Genomic DNA, 12,500 nt, shown 5'->3' with positions numbered 1-12,500 from the left:
GCAGAAGCTGCAGCTTGAAATACCTCTTATATGGAGTTGAAGATAAGTCATAGAATATAAGTCATTGATTTGTTGGTTTTATTTGTTGGAGTTAAAGTGCCTTAACCATGTGCAAAACACTTTAGGACGTGAGCTGTCGCTGTTACCACGTTGAAATATGTGTGGGTAGATTAAGCGAGAGCGCTCTCTGCAGGTTGAAAATGCTTACAGCACCTGGTATTCCCAGGCGGTCTCCCATCCAAGTACTAACCAGGCCCGACCCTGCTTAGCTTCCGAGATCAGACGAGATCGGGCGCATCCAGGCTGGTATGGCCGTGAGCTGAAGCTGCAGCTTGAAATACCTCTTATATGGAGTTGAAGATAGTCATATAATATAAGTCATTGATTTGTTGGTGATAATAATTTAGAAGCGCTTATTTGTTGGAGTTAAATTGCCTTAACCATGTGCAAAACACTTTTGGACGTGAGCTGTCGCTGTTACCACGTTGAAATATGTGTGGGTAGATTAAGCGAGAGCGCTCTCTGCTGGTTGAAAATGCTTACAGCACCTGGTATTCCCAGGCGGTCTCCCATCCAAGTATTAACCAGGCCCGACCCTGCTTAGCTTTCGAGATCAGACGAGATCGGGCGCATCCAGGCTGGTATGGCCGTAAGCAGAAGCTGCAGCTTGAAATACCTCTGATATGGAGTTGAAGCTAAGTTATATAATACAAGTCATTGATTTGTTGGTGATAATAATTTAGAAGCGCTTATTTGTTGGAGTTAAAGTGCCTTAACCATGTGCAAAACACTTCAGGACGTGAGCTGTCGCTGTTACCACGTTAAAATATGTGTGGGTAGATTAAGCGAGAGCGCTCTCTGCAGGTTGAAAAAGCTTACAGCACCTGGTATTCCCAGGCGGTCTCCCATCCAAGTACTAACCAGGCCCGACCCTGCTTAGCTTCCGAGATCAGACGAGATCGGGCGCATCCAGGCTGGTATGGCCGTGAGCTGAAGCTGCAGCTTGAAATACCTCTTATATGGAGTTGAAGATAGTCATATAATATAAGTCATTGATTTGTTGGTGATAATAATTTAGAAGCGCTTATTTGTTGGAGTTAAATTGCCTTAACCATGTGCAAAACACTTTAGGACGTGAGCTGTCGCTGTTACCACGTTGAAATTTGTGTGGGTAGATTAAGCGAGAGCGCTCTCTGCTGGTTGAAAAAGCTTACAGCACCTGGTATTCCCAGGCGGTCTCCCATTCAAGTACTAACCAGGCCCGACCCTGCTTAGCTTCCGAGATCAGACGAGATCGGGCGCATCCAGGCTGGTATGGCCGTGAGCTGAAGCTGCAGCTTGAAATACCTCTTATATGGAGTTGAAGATAGTCATATAATATAAGTCATTGATTTGTTGGTGATAATAATTTAGAAGCGCTTATTTGTTGGAGTTAAATTGCCTTAACCATGTGCAAAACACTTTTGGACGTGAGCTGTCGCTGTTACCACGTTGAAATATGTGTGGGTAGATTAAGCGAGAGCGCTCTCTGCTGGTTGAAAATGCTTACAGCACCTGGTATTCCCAGGCGGTCTCCCATCCAAGTATTAACCAGGCCCGACCCTGCTTAGCTTTCGAGATCAGACGAGATCGGGCGCATCCAGGCTGGTATGGCCGTAAGCAGAAGCTGCAGCTTGAAATACCTCTGATATGGAGTTGAAGCTAAGTTATATAATACAAGTCATTGATTTGTTGGTGATAATAATTTAGAAGCGCTTATTTGTTGGAGTTAAAGTGCCTTAACCATGTGCAAAACACTTCAGGACGTGAGCTGTCGCTGTTACCACGTTAAAATATGTGTGGGTAGATTAAGCGAGAGCGCTCTCTGCAGGTTGAAAAAGCTTACAGCACCTGGTATTCCCAGGCGGTCTCCCATCCAAGTACTAACCAGGCCCGACCCTGCTTAGCTTCCGAGATCAGACGAGATCGGGCGCATCCAGGCTGGTATGGCCGTGAGCTGAAGCTGCAGCTTGAAATACCTCTTATATGGAGTTGAAGATAGTCATATAATATAAGTCATTGATTTGTTGGTGATAATAATTTAGAAGCGCTTATTTGTTGGAGTTAAATTGCCTTAACCATGTGCAAAACACTTTAGGACGTGAGCTGTCGCTGTTACCACGTTGAAATTTGTGTGGGTAGATTAAGCGAGAGCGCTCTCTGCTGGTTGAAAAAGCTTACAGCACCTGGTATTCCCAGGCGGTCTCCCATTCAAGTACTAACCAGGCCCGACCCTGCTTAGCTTCCGAGATCAGACGAGATCGGGCGCATCCAGGCTGGTATGGCCGTAAGCAGAAGCTGCAGCTTGAAATACCTCTTATATGGAGTTGAAGATAAGTCATAGAATATAAGTCATTGATTTGTTGGTGATAATAATTTAGAAGCGCTTATTTGTTGGAGTTAAGGTGCCTTAACTATGTGCAAAACACTTTAGGACGTGAGCTGTCGCTGTTACCACGTTGAAATATGTGTGGGTAGATTAAGCGAGAGCGTTCTCTGCTGGTTGAAAAAGCTTACAGCACCTGGTATTCCCAGGCGGTCTCCCATCCAAGTACTAACCAGGCCCGACCCTGCTTAGCTTCCGAGATCAGACGAGATCGGGCGCATCCAGGCTGGTATGGCCGTAAGCAGAAGCTGCAGCTTGAAATACCTCTTATATGGAGTTGAAGATAAGTCATAGAATATAAGTCATTGATTTGTTGGTTTTATTTGTTGGAGTTAAAGTGCCTTAACCATGTGCAAAACACTTTAGGACGTGAGCTGTCGCTGTTACCACGTTGAAATATGTGTGGGTAGATTAAGCGAGAGCACTCTCTGCTGGTTGAAAAAGCTTACAGCACCTGGTATTCCCAGGCGGTCTCCCATCCAAGTACTACCCAGGCCCGACCCTGCTTAGCTTCCTAGATCAGATGAGATCGGGCGCATCCAGGCTGGTATGGCCGTAAGCTGAAGCTGCAGCTTGAAATACTTCTTATATGGAGTTGAAGATAAGTCATATAATACAAGTCATTGATTTGTTGGTGATAATAATTTAGAAGCGCTTATTTGTTGGAGTTAAAGTGCCTTAACCATGTGCAAAACACTTTAGGACGTGAGCTGTCGCTGTTACCACGTTGAAATATGTGTGGGTAGATTAAGCTAGAGGGTTCTCTGCTGGTTGAAAAAGCTTACAGCACCTGGTATTCCCAGGCGGTCTCCCATCCAAGTACTAACCAGGCCCGACCCTGCTTAGCTTCCGAGATCAGACGAGATCGGGCGCATCCAGGCTGGTATGGCCGTAAGCAGAAGCTGCAGCTTGAAATACCTCTTATATGGAGTTGAAGATAAGTCATAGAATATAAGTCATTGATTTGTTGGTTTTATTTGTTGGAGTTAAAGTGCCTTAACCATGTGCAAAACACTTTAGGACGTGAGCTGTCGCTGTTACCACGTTGAAATATGTGTGGGTAGATTAAGCGAGAGCACTCTCTGCTGGTTGAAAAAGCTTACAGCACCTGGTATTCCCAGGCGGTCTCCCATCCAAGTACTACCCAGGCCCGACCCTGCTTAGCTTCCTAGATCAGATGAGATCGGGCGCATCCAGGCTGGTATGGCCGTAAGCTGAAGCTGCAGCTTGAAATACTTCTTATATGGAGTTGAAGATAAGTCATATAATACAAGTCATTGATTTGTTGGTGATAATAATTTAGAAGCGCTTATTTGTTGGAGTTAAAGTGCCTTAACCATGTGCAAAACACTTTAGGACGTGAGCTGTCGCTGTTACCACGTTGAAATATGTGTGGGTAGATTAAGCTAGAGGGTTCTCTGCTGGTTGAAAAAGCTTACAGCACCTGGTATTCCCAGGCGGTCTCCCATCCAAGTACTAACCAGGCCCGACCCTGCTTAGCTTCCGAGATCAGACGAGATCGGGCGCATCCAGGCTGGTATGGCCGTAAGCAGAAGCTGCAGCTTGAAATACCTCTTATATGGAGTTGAAGATAAGTCATAGAATATAAGTCATTGATTTTTTGGTTTTATTTGTTGGAGTTAAAGTGCCTTAACCATGTGCAAAACACTTTAGGACGTGAGCTGTCGCTGTTACCACGTTGAAATATGTGTGGGTAGATTAAGCGAGAGCGCTTTCTGCTGGTTGAAAATGCTTACAGCACCTGGTATTCCCAGGCGGTCTCCCATCCAAGTATTAACCAGGCCCGACCCTGCTTAGCTTTCGAGATCAGACGAGATCGGGCGCATCCAGGCTGGTATGGCCGTAAGCAGACGCTGCAGCTTGAAATACCTCTGATATGGAGTTGAAGATAAGTTATATAATACAAGTCATTGATTTGTTGGTGATAATAATTTAGAAGCGCTTATTTGTTGGAGTTAAAGTGCCTTAACCATGTGCAAAACACTTCAGGACGTGAGCTGTCGCTGTTACCACGTTAAAATATGTGTGGGTAGATTAAGCGAGAGCGCTCTCTGCAGGTTGAAAAAGCTTACAGCACCTGGTATTCCCAGGCGGTCTCCCATCCAAGTACTAACCAGGCCCGACCCTGCTTAGCTTCCGAGATCAGACGAGATCGGGCGCATCTTTTTTTTTTTTTTTGTCTTTTATTATGAAAATATATTTACAAAAAAAATATATTTTTGTTTACAGTATCCATTTCCAACACATTTTTCTCTCTCTGTGACATTTACACTCAGGTCCTTTTTTCAAAAGAAAAGAAAAACAACATCAGCACTCGAATTACAAAAACAAACCTGATTTGCACATAGTGGCATTTCAAAACCCAGCATCATTCGTTCAGCCATCCCACAGGGTGAAAAATCATTCCAACTATATGATCACTGTGCACAATTTTCAAAAGATGAAGTAGCCAATTTTTTTTTTTTTTTTTTTTTTTTTTTTATAACACACAATTTCCCAACTACACAGTCCAAAAAGAGCTACCAATTCCACACAATCCTCTTTTCTTTATCAAGGGATAGGAGATTGGCATCCTTCACATACAGTCGTTCAAAATGGTCTACCCCATGTATCAACCTGTATCGAATCTGTTTCTTCACTATGTTTTGAAAAATCGGCCATATTGCAATAACCCTTCGTTCGTAATGTGCCTTGTTTCTTCGTGCCCTTATTGCCCATCGTGCATGGCTCAACATAAATCTGCACAGCATTTCGTTTCTAATTTTACTGTATTGCCAGTTTCCAAATAAAAGAAAAAACTCCCATGAATCCCTTCCGTCCCACACCATTCCCAATTTTTCTATTAGACATTTCTTCAATAACCCAAAAAAGCCAGATAACTCAGGACAAATATCAAACATATGCATCAGCGTTTCCGGCAATAAGCCACAAACATCACAATCTCTGTCTACAGCTTTATCCAGTTGATGTAAAACCACATTAGTAAAAATTTTATTGTGTCTTATTTTGAAATCATTGTCCTCAGCCTCGATGCTGTTACCCTGTACTTTCCATTTCTCCCATATTTTCCACCCCTCTTTCTGTGGAAAGACCTTGTTCCAATACGACAAGGAGGCCGGTGATTTCGTGACGTTCACTAAAAAACGCTCGTAGATTTCCTTGCAGGAGATCAGACTGAAGCTCTTGTTTTCCCCCTCTCGCTTAATTCCCAGCTCTGGGAGTTTGCTCGTCCTATCTCTAGCTGTACCTGTTTCTATCAGCCTTCTCCATTGTTGTGGGATACTTCTCTGAATAGTCTTATAATAATTCTCTATGACCGTGTATGTTGAATTATAATCAACTTCCCTTATACTATCCACCACGGCCTGCGTCGGCAAAAAACCGGGCACAAATTCATACATTATATCTTTCAGCTGTACTAGTCCAGCTCTTATCATTTTGTTATTATACAACATTTTATTTTCTTTCTTTATATATTTATTTAAAAATATCGGCAGTTCTCTTATTAGGCTTATAGAATTCGCCCCATATTCTATATGCTCCAGGAAGCCAGCTTGTGCTTCGAGGACCTCCCTATAAAATAATGGGACTCCCGCTGTCATCGGCCTCTTCGGTTTCATAAGCAGGACAAAATCTCCTATTCCGAGCACTCGATTTAAAAAAAACTGCATAAGACCCTTCCAGCCGTAAGCCGTGTCATCGTACAGATATTTTCTGACCAATTTAATCCTGAAAGCATTTTTCTTACTTTCTATGTCTAGTAATTTTAGCCCTCCCTCTTCATATTTCCCTATTAATGTTTTTCTTGCGATTTTCCCCACCGTTGTCCCCCACAAGAAAACTGTCATAATCTCATTTAGTTTGTTTAGTGCCCATAAGGGTAGATCTATCACCGTGAGTGCATAATATATTTTAGACATTACCAAGCTATTTAATACCACCACCTTCCCATTGAGTTTCAGGTTCCTCATTCGCCAATAGCACAAAATTGCTTCTATCCTTTTAATTATACTAGTCCATGTCATGTCCCTGGCCGTTTCACTGTTTACCCCAATGTATGTACCCAATATTTTGATATGTTCTGCTTGTAATTGTACCGGTAATTCATTTTGCGGCGGCCCCTTCATATTGATGAACATGATTTCTGATTTATCTGGATTTATTTTAGCTCCTGAGGCTCTACCATATCGTTCTACCAAGTTTATTATTCTATGTACACTATTTATGTCTTTAATCAGTAACGTGGTATCATCAGCAAACTGTTGTATGGTGCACATCTCCCCTCCAGGTAATTCTATACCTTTTATTTCTGAATCTTTTTTAATAAGGACACCCAGTGTTTCCACGATTATTGTATACAAAATTGAGGACAGTGGACATCCCTGTCTCACCGACCTTCGAAGCGGAAAAGGATCGGTAACCACCCCGTTACACTTCACACTGCCAGTGGCGTTGGCGTACATTAACCTAATCCACCCGAGAAAACGCGCTCCAAATCCCACCCTCTCCAAAACTTTGAACATAAATTTGTGTTCGACTCTATCAAAGGCTTTGTTGAAGTCCAGTGAGACCAGAATGCCCTCTTTGCTGGTAGTTTTCAAAAATTCTACTGTGTCTCTGACAGTATTCAAAATATCTGAAACTTCCCTTCCCGGCACACTATAAGCCTGAGAGGGCTCTACGATAGTGTGCACGACCTGTTTTATTCTGTTTGCTAGTACTTTCATCAATATTTTGTAATCCGTGTTTAGTAGTGTTATAGGCCTATAATTGGCTAGATTTCGTTTATCCCCTTTCTTATATATGATCGTTATGATCCCTCTTGCCATAGATGCCGGCACAGATTGTGTTAATTCTATTGTTCTGTATAAATTTAACAATATTGGTTTCAATATATCACTGAATTGTTTATAAAAATTCGCTGTTAGTCCATCACTACCTGGACTTTTATTTAGTACTAATTGTTTTATTGCCAAATCAATATCCTCTTCCTTCATCTCCTGGTCGCACATGAGTGTGTCTTCTTCAGCTAACTTCATCTCACATTTTGCCAGGATCTCCTCTGTTATCCCATCATCTGTCCCCTCTGTTTCAAAAAGATGGGTATAATAATTCTGGACTGTCTCTAAGATCTCTACAAAGTCAGCTGTTGTCTCTCCCTTTTCATTTATCACTTCCGCTATGTAGCATTTGTTTTGCCTTCTTTTTTCCAAGTTCAGGAAGAAGCCGGTATTTTTTTCTCCTTCCACCGCATACTGCGCTTTGCTCCTTAATATAGCCCCTTCGCATTTCAACCTCTCCAACTCTTTTAACTCGGTATGCAATCTTATTAACTTATTCCCCTCCGAGCCTTTCTGTCTCTCAACCTTTTCGATTTCTGCTCTTAGCATTCTTTCTTTCTTCTGTTGTCTCGCCCGAAACCTTTTCGCATATTGTATGGATTTCCCTTTTATTTTTGTCTTCAAGTCCTCCCAGCCTTGTATTATATTCTTTTCAAAACCCGGTTGTGAGCTTACGCTCAAAATTAGTTGCCTAATGGCTCTATTATAATTCACATCGTACAAGAGATGTGCATTTAAGTGCCATGTCCCCCCTCCCCTTTTCTCTTCCTGTTCCCCCATTTCTAATGATAGTATGGCGTGATCGCTTAAGTGTATCCATTTATAATCCACATTATTAAATAATCGTATATGCGATGTCTTCGTTAAGCACAAATCAATTCTGGTTCGTTTTAGAACCCCTTGAACCACTTGCGCCCTTGAATATTGCCTCTTATCAGGATTTTTCACTCTCCATACGTCGCACCAGTTGTTAACCATCATAAAGTCATTTAGAACCTTTCTTGAGGTATCTTGTCTCCATACACAACTTTCGTTTATATCCAGATGACACAATTTCACATTAAAATCTCCTATTATAACATCACACTTTTCGGCTATTTTATAAAATTTCCTAAAGAAGGCTGTGCGATCGCCTTCTGTATTCGGTGCATAGACATTTAAAATATTATAATTCACATCCTGAGCTACACAATCTATATTAATCCATCTTCCTTCTCCATCTTTAGCCCTCATCGTGGCCTTAATTCCACTGTCCCTTTTACACAAAATCGCCACTCCCCTTGCAATGTTAGTTCCATGGCTAGAGAAGCATTCCCCATCCCACAGCTTTATCATGTCTCGCTCCGTTACTGCATCCCAATGAGTTTCTTGTAAGCATATTACATCCGCCTTACTTAATCTTATCATGCTTTCGAACTTCGTCTTGTCTCTCAGCCCGTTTGCATTAATGGATGCCACTGTTATTGGCATTAACACCATGATAAGGAGGAGAAACGGACCATCACCGCTGGATATTAGAAGTTTCCTCATTGTGCATACGTTTCTTCTGTGCTCGCCCTTTTCTCGTACCTGATCTTTTCCTCGATATCCCCCTCGCTCCGTTTCCGGTCTCCACGTCCTCCGTCTCAGCAGGATTCTCACCACCCCGCCTGGTGACTCTCTGCTGCGCACAAGGAAGCGACCCCCCGCTGCTTTGTCCTTCACCCCAATCTTGTCCGCCTCGTTCCTCCTCATCTCCACTGCTCCCCTCCTTTGCATCCTCTGCGACATCTCCTCCCTCGTCACTCCCTGCTTCCTCCATCGATTCCTCCACCGCTTCCTCCTCCATGTCCCCCACCAGGCTCTCAACCTCTCCTTCTCCGTCTTCCTCCTCCTCCTCTTCCTCCGCCGCCTCCTTCTTTTCTGCCTCGCTCTCCTCCACCAACTCCTCCGTCTCCTCCTTCTCCTCCTTCTCCTCCTGCTCTCCGCCGGTTCGTTCCGTCATGCGTGCACATTCTCTTGCATAGTGTCCTTGTTTGTTACATTTGTAACACAGGAACTCAGGACATTCCCGCAGAATGTGCCCCTGCTGTAGGCACAGTCTGCACACCCTCATTTGGTTGTTATGGATGATCCTGAAATACTCCGGACCCTCGAGCGTGTCAAATTTCGTGCTATACGGCAGAGCCGCCACCGACTCTGGGAACCTGACTTTCAGGAACCTGGTGCCGTCGAATATGTCCGTGCCAGGCCATTTTCTCTTCTTGATTGGTGAGACCGGCTCTACTCCCCAATGTGCCAGCTTTGTGAAAATCTGCTCATCAGTGATATAAATAGGAAGACTTAAAAATGAGACCACTCTCGTGTCCTTCATTATTTCAGAGGCGATCACTCGCGAATCTCTTATCTTGAAACCATCTAACAGTCTGTTTTTCCCGTGCGGGTTGCCCATTGTTAGTTCCCACTTTCTGTCCGCCTTTACTCGGCAGCCAACGACACGACCGCATGTAACACTCACAGCTTTCAAGAGTTCCATGAGGGAGATGGCATCATCTCCCTCTATCTCCACATTTACTACAAGTTTTTTCTGGTCTTCCGCTTGATCCCAACATTCTTTTGCAGCTCTCGGCTCCGCCACCCTTGCTGCCGTCTCCTCCTCTGCCCCCTTCCACACCGCTCCGCTGTGTTGTCCTCCCGTCCTCCTTTTCTCCACTTTCTCTGCCTCGGGCCCCTCTCCCGCTCTCTTCTCTTTCTCTCCGGCTCCGACCATTGCGCGGGCCATCTTTTGCCTTGGGATCCCCTCCGACTCCATTTTGTCCGTCATAGCTGAGCTCATGTCCAGTCCGTTATCCACCTTCATCACCGAGTAATCCGTTTTAGTTTTTTTATACTCCCTTGGAGTAGCCCCCCTGCAGCAACTGCTGCCGGGGGAGGTGTTGTTGTTCTCCACTTCTCTGAGCCTTTTTCGTTTGTTTTCCAATCTGAACTTTGTCTCTCCTTCATCCACCATGAACCAAACTGCCACGTCACTCTTCCTGCACAAACAGGAAGTCAGAGGGCGTGGCCAGGCTGGTATGGCCGTGAGCTGAAGCTGCAGCTTGAAATACCTCTTATATGGAGTTGAAGATAGTCATATAATATAAGTCATTGATTTGTTGGTGATAATAATTTAGAAGCGCTTATTTGTTGGAGTTAAATTGCCTTAACCATGTGCAAAACACTTTAGGACGTGAGCTGTCGCTGTTACCACGTTGAAATTTGTGTGGGTAGATTAAGCGAGAGCGCTCTCTGCTGGTTGAAAAAGCTTACAGCACCTGGTATTCCCAGGCGGTCTCCCATTCAAGTACTAACCAGGCCCGACCCTGCTTAGCTTCCGAGATCAGACGAGATCGGGCGCATCCAGGCTGGTATGGCCGTAAGCAGAAGCTGCAGCTTGAAATACCTCTTATATGGAGTTGAAGATAAGTCATAGAATATAAGTCATTGATTTGTTGGTTTTATTTGTTGGAGTTAAAGTGCCTTAACCATGTGCAAAACACTTTAGGACGTGAGCTGTCGCTGTTACCACTTTGAAATATGTGTGGGTAGATTAAGCGAGAGCGCTCTCTGCTGGTTGAAAAAGCTTACAGCACCTGATATTCCCAGGCGGTCTCCCATCCAAGTACTAACCAGGCCCGACCCTGCTTAGCTTCCGAGATCAGACGAGATCGGGCGCATCCAGGCTGGTATGGCCGTAAGCTGAAGCTGCATCTTGAAATACCTCTTATATGGAGTTGAAGATAAGTCATATAATATAAGTCATTGATTTGTTGGTGATAATAATTTAGAAGCGCATATTTGTTGGAGTTAAAGTGCCTTAACCATGTGAAAAACCCTTTAGGACGTGAGCTGTCGCTGTTACCACGTTGAAATATGTGTGGGTAGATTAAGCGAGAGCGCTCTCTGCTGGTTGAAAAAGCTTACAGCACCTGGTATTCCCAGGCGGTCTCCCATCCAAGTACTAACCAGGCCCGACCCTGCTTAGCCTCCGAGATCAGACGAGATCGGGCGCATCCAGGCTGGTATGGCTGTAAGCAGAAGCTGCAGCTTGAAATACCTCTTATATGGAGTTGAAAATAAGTCATAGCATATAAGTCATTGATTTGTTGGTTTTATTTGTTGGAGTTAAAGTGCCTTAACCATGTGCAAAACCCTTTAGGACGTGAGCTGTCGCTGTTACCACGTTGAAATATGTGTGGGTAGATTAAGCGAGAGCGCTCTCTGCTGGTTGAAAAAGCTTAGAGCACCTGGTATTCCCAGGCGGTCTCCCATCCAAGTACTAACCAGGCCCGACCCTGCTTAGCTTCCGAGATCAGACGAGATCGGGCGCATCCAGGCTGGTATGGCCGTAAGCTGAAGCTGCAGCTTGAAATACCTCTTATATGGAGTTGAAGATAAGTCATATAATATAAGTCATTGATTTGTTGGTGATAATAATTTAGAAGCGCATATTTTTTGGAGTTAAAGTGCCTTAACCATGTGAAAAACCCTTTAGGACGTGAGCTGTCGCTGTTACCACGTTGAAATATGTGTGGGTAGATTAAGCGAGAGCGCTCTCTGCTGGTTGAAAAAGCTTACAGCACCTGGTATTCCCAGGCGGTCTCCCATCCAAGTACTAACCAGGCCCGACCCTGCTTAGCTTCCGAGATCACACGAGATCGGGCGCATCCAGGCTGGTATGGCTGTAAGCAGAAGCTGCAGCTTGAAATACCTCTTATATGGAGTTGAAAATAAGTCATAGCATATAAGTCATTGATTTGTTGGTTTTATTTGTTGGAGTTAAAGTGCCTTAACCATGTGCAAAACCCTTTAGGACGTGAGCTGTCGCTGTTACCACGTTGAAATATGTGTGGGTAGATTAAGCGAGAGCGCTCTCTGCAGGTTGAAAAAGCTTACAGCACCTGCTATTCCCAGGTGGTCTCCCATCCAAGTACTAACCAGGCCCGACCCTGCTTAGCTTCCGAGATCAGACGAGATCCGGCGCATCCAGGCTGGTATGGCCGTAAGCAGAAGCTGTAGCTTGAAATACCTCTTATATGGAGTTGAAGATAAGTCATAGAATATAAGTCATTGATCTGTTGGTTTTATTTGTTGGAGTTAAAGTGCCTTAACCATGTGCAAAACACTTTAGGACGTGAGCTGTCGCTGTTACCACGTTGAAATATGTGTGGGTAGATTAAGCGAGAGCGCTCTAC

At 44.1% G+C, this 12,500-nt stretch overlaps 20 non-coding genes across 20 annotated transcripts in view; all 20 read right to left on the bottom strand.

The window, feature by feature from the left end:
* The window catches only part of LOC133434962 (5S ribosomal RNA), a 119-nt gene extending 117 nt beyond the window's left edge, over nt 1-2 (bottom strand). Inside the window, exon 1 of the ribosomal RNA XR_009778836.1 lies at nt 1-2. This exon is cut by the window's left edge and continues 117 nt beyond it. This is a non-coding gene — a ribosomal RNA (5S ribosomal RNA).
* Nucleotides 3-201: 199 nt separating this feature from the next.
* Nucleotides 202-320, bottom strand: LOC133435210 (5S ribosomal RNA). Its single transcript, XR_009779072.1, has one exon. It is a non-coding gene; the product is annotated as a 5S ribosomal RNA (ribosomal RNA).
* Nucleotides 321-536: 216 nt separating this feature from the next.
* LOC133435400 (5S ribosomal RNA) lies at nt 537-655 on the bottom strand. The gene has a single exon (XR_009779255.1). It is a non-coding gene; the product is annotated as a 5S ribosomal RNA (ribosomal RNA).
* Nucleotides 656-872: 217 nt separating this feature from the next.
* LOC133435174 (5S ribosomal RNA) lies at nt 873-991 on the bottom strand. The gene has a single exon (XR_009779038.1). It is a non-coding gene; the product is annotated as a 5S ribosomal RNA (ribosomal RNA).
* A 216-nt stretch (nt 992-1,207) lies between these two features.
* On the bottom strand, nt 1,208-1,326 carry LOC133435284 (5S ribosomal RNA). Its single transcript, XR_009779142.1, has one exon. It is a non-coding gene; the product is annotated as a 5S ribosomal RNA (ribosomal RNA).
* A 216-nt stretch (nt 1,327-1,542) lies between these two features.
* LOC133435397 (5S ribosomal RNA) lies at nt 1,543-1,661 on the bottom strand. Its single transcript, XR_009779253.1, has one exon. It is a non-coding gene; the product is annotated as a 5S ribosomal RNA (ribosomal RNA).
* Nucleotides 1,662-1,878: 217 nt separating this feature from the next.
* Nucleotides 1,879-1,997, bottom strand: LOC133435173 (5S ribosomal RNA). Its single transcript, XR_009779037.1, has one exon. It is a non-coding gene; the product is annotated as a 5S ribosomal RNA (ribosomal RNA).
* Nucleotides 1,998-2,213: 216 nt separating this feature from the next.
* LOC133435084 (5S ribosomal RNA) lies at nt 2,214-2,332 on the bottom strand. Its single transcript, XR_009778951.1, has one exon. It is a non-coding gene; the product is annotated as a 5S ribosomal RNA (ribosomal RNA).
* Nucleotides 2,333-2,549: 217 nt separating this feature from the next.
* Nucleotides 2,550-2,668, bottom strand: LOC133434961 (5S ribosomal RNA). Its single transcript, XR_009778835.1, has one exon. It is a non-coding gene; the product is annotated as a 5S ribosomal RNA (ribosomal RNA).
* A 199-nt stretch (nt 2,669-2,867) lies between these two features.
* LOC133435202 (5S ribosomal RNA) lies at nt 2,868-2,986 on the bottom strand. The gene has a single exon (XR_009779064.1). It is a non-coding gene; the product is annotated as a 5S ribosomal RNA (ribosomal RNA).
* A 217-nt stretch (nt 2,987-3,203) lies between these two features.
* LOC133434960 (5S ribosomal RNA) lies at nt 3,204-3,322 on the bottom strand. Its single transcript, XR_009778834.1, has one exon. It is a non-coding gene; the product is annotated as a 5S ribosomal RNA (ribosomal RNA).
* A 199-nt stretch (nt 3,323-3,521) lies between these two features.
* LOC133435201 (5S ribosomal RNA) lies at nt 3,522-3,640 on the bottom strand. Its single transcript, XR_009779063.1, has one exon. It is a non-coding gene; the product is annotated as a 5S ribosomal RNA (ribosomal RNA).
* A 217-nt stretch (nt 3,641-3,857) lies between these two features.
* LOC133434959 (5S ribosomal RNA) lies at nt 3,858-3,976 on the bottom strand. The gene has a single exon (XR_009778833.1). It is a non-coding gene; the product is annotated as a 5S ribosomal RNA (ribosomal RNA).
* A 199-nt stretch (nt 3,977-4,175) lies between these two features.
* Nucleotides 4,176-4,294, bottom strand: LOC133435396 (5S ribosomal RNA). Its single transcript, XR_009779252.1, has one exon. It is a non-coding gene; the product is annotated as a 5S ribosomal RNA (ribosomal RNA).
* Nucleotides 4,295-10,568: 6,274 nt separating this feature from the next.
* Nucleotides 10,569-10,687, bottom strand: LOC133435083 (5S ribosomal RNA). The gene has a single exon (XR_009778950.1). It is a non-coding gene; the product is annotated as a 5S ribosomal RNA (ribosomal RNA).
* A 199-nt stretch (nt 10,688-10,886) lies between these two features.
* On the bottom strand, nt 10,887-11,005 carry LOC133435072 (5S ribosomal RNA). The gene has a single exon (XR_009778940.1). It is a non-coding gene; the product is annotated as a 5S ribosomal RNA (ribosomal RNA).
* A 217-nt stretch (nt 11,006-11,222) lies between these two features.
* On the bottom strand, nt 11,223-11,341 carry LOC133435187 (5S ribosomal RNA). Its single transcript, XR_009779050.1, has one exon. It is a non-coding gene; the product is annotated as a 5S ribosomal RNA (ribosomal RNA).
* Nucleotides 11,342-11,540: 199 nt separating this feature from the next.
* Nucleotides 11,541-11,659, bottom strand: LOC133435316 (5S ribosomal RNA). Its single transcript, XR_009779173.1, has one exon. It is a non-coding gene; the product is annotated as a 5S ribosomal RNA (ribosomal RNA).
* A 217-nt stretch (nt 11,660-11,876) lies between these two features.
* LOC133435148 (5S ribosomal RNA) lies at nt 11,877-11,995 on the bottom strand. The gene has a single exon (XR_009779013.1). It is a non-coding gene; the product is annotated as a 5S ribosomal RNA (ribosomal RNA).
* A 199-nt stretch (nt 11,996-12,194) lies between these two features.
* On the bottom strand, nt 12,195-12,313 carry LOC133435406 (5S ribosomal RNA). Its single transcript, XR_009779261.1, has one exon. It is a non-coding gene; the product is annotated as a 5S ribosomal RNA (ribosomal RNA).
* Nucleotides 12,314-12,500: the final 187 nt, after the last annotated feature.

This window comes from Cololabis saira, unplaced genomic scaffold (assembly GCF_033807715.1).
Source record: "Cololabis saira isolate AMF1-May2022 unplaced genomic scaffold, fColSai1.1 scf052, whole genome shotgun sequence".
Taxonomy (NCBI): domain Eukaryota; kingdom Metazoa; phylum Chordata; class Actinopteri; order Beloniformes; family Belonidae; genus Cololabis; species Cololabis saira.
The sequence above is the reverse complement of the archived record's forward strand: the minus strand, read 5'-3'. Positions and strand labels throughout refer to the sequence as shown.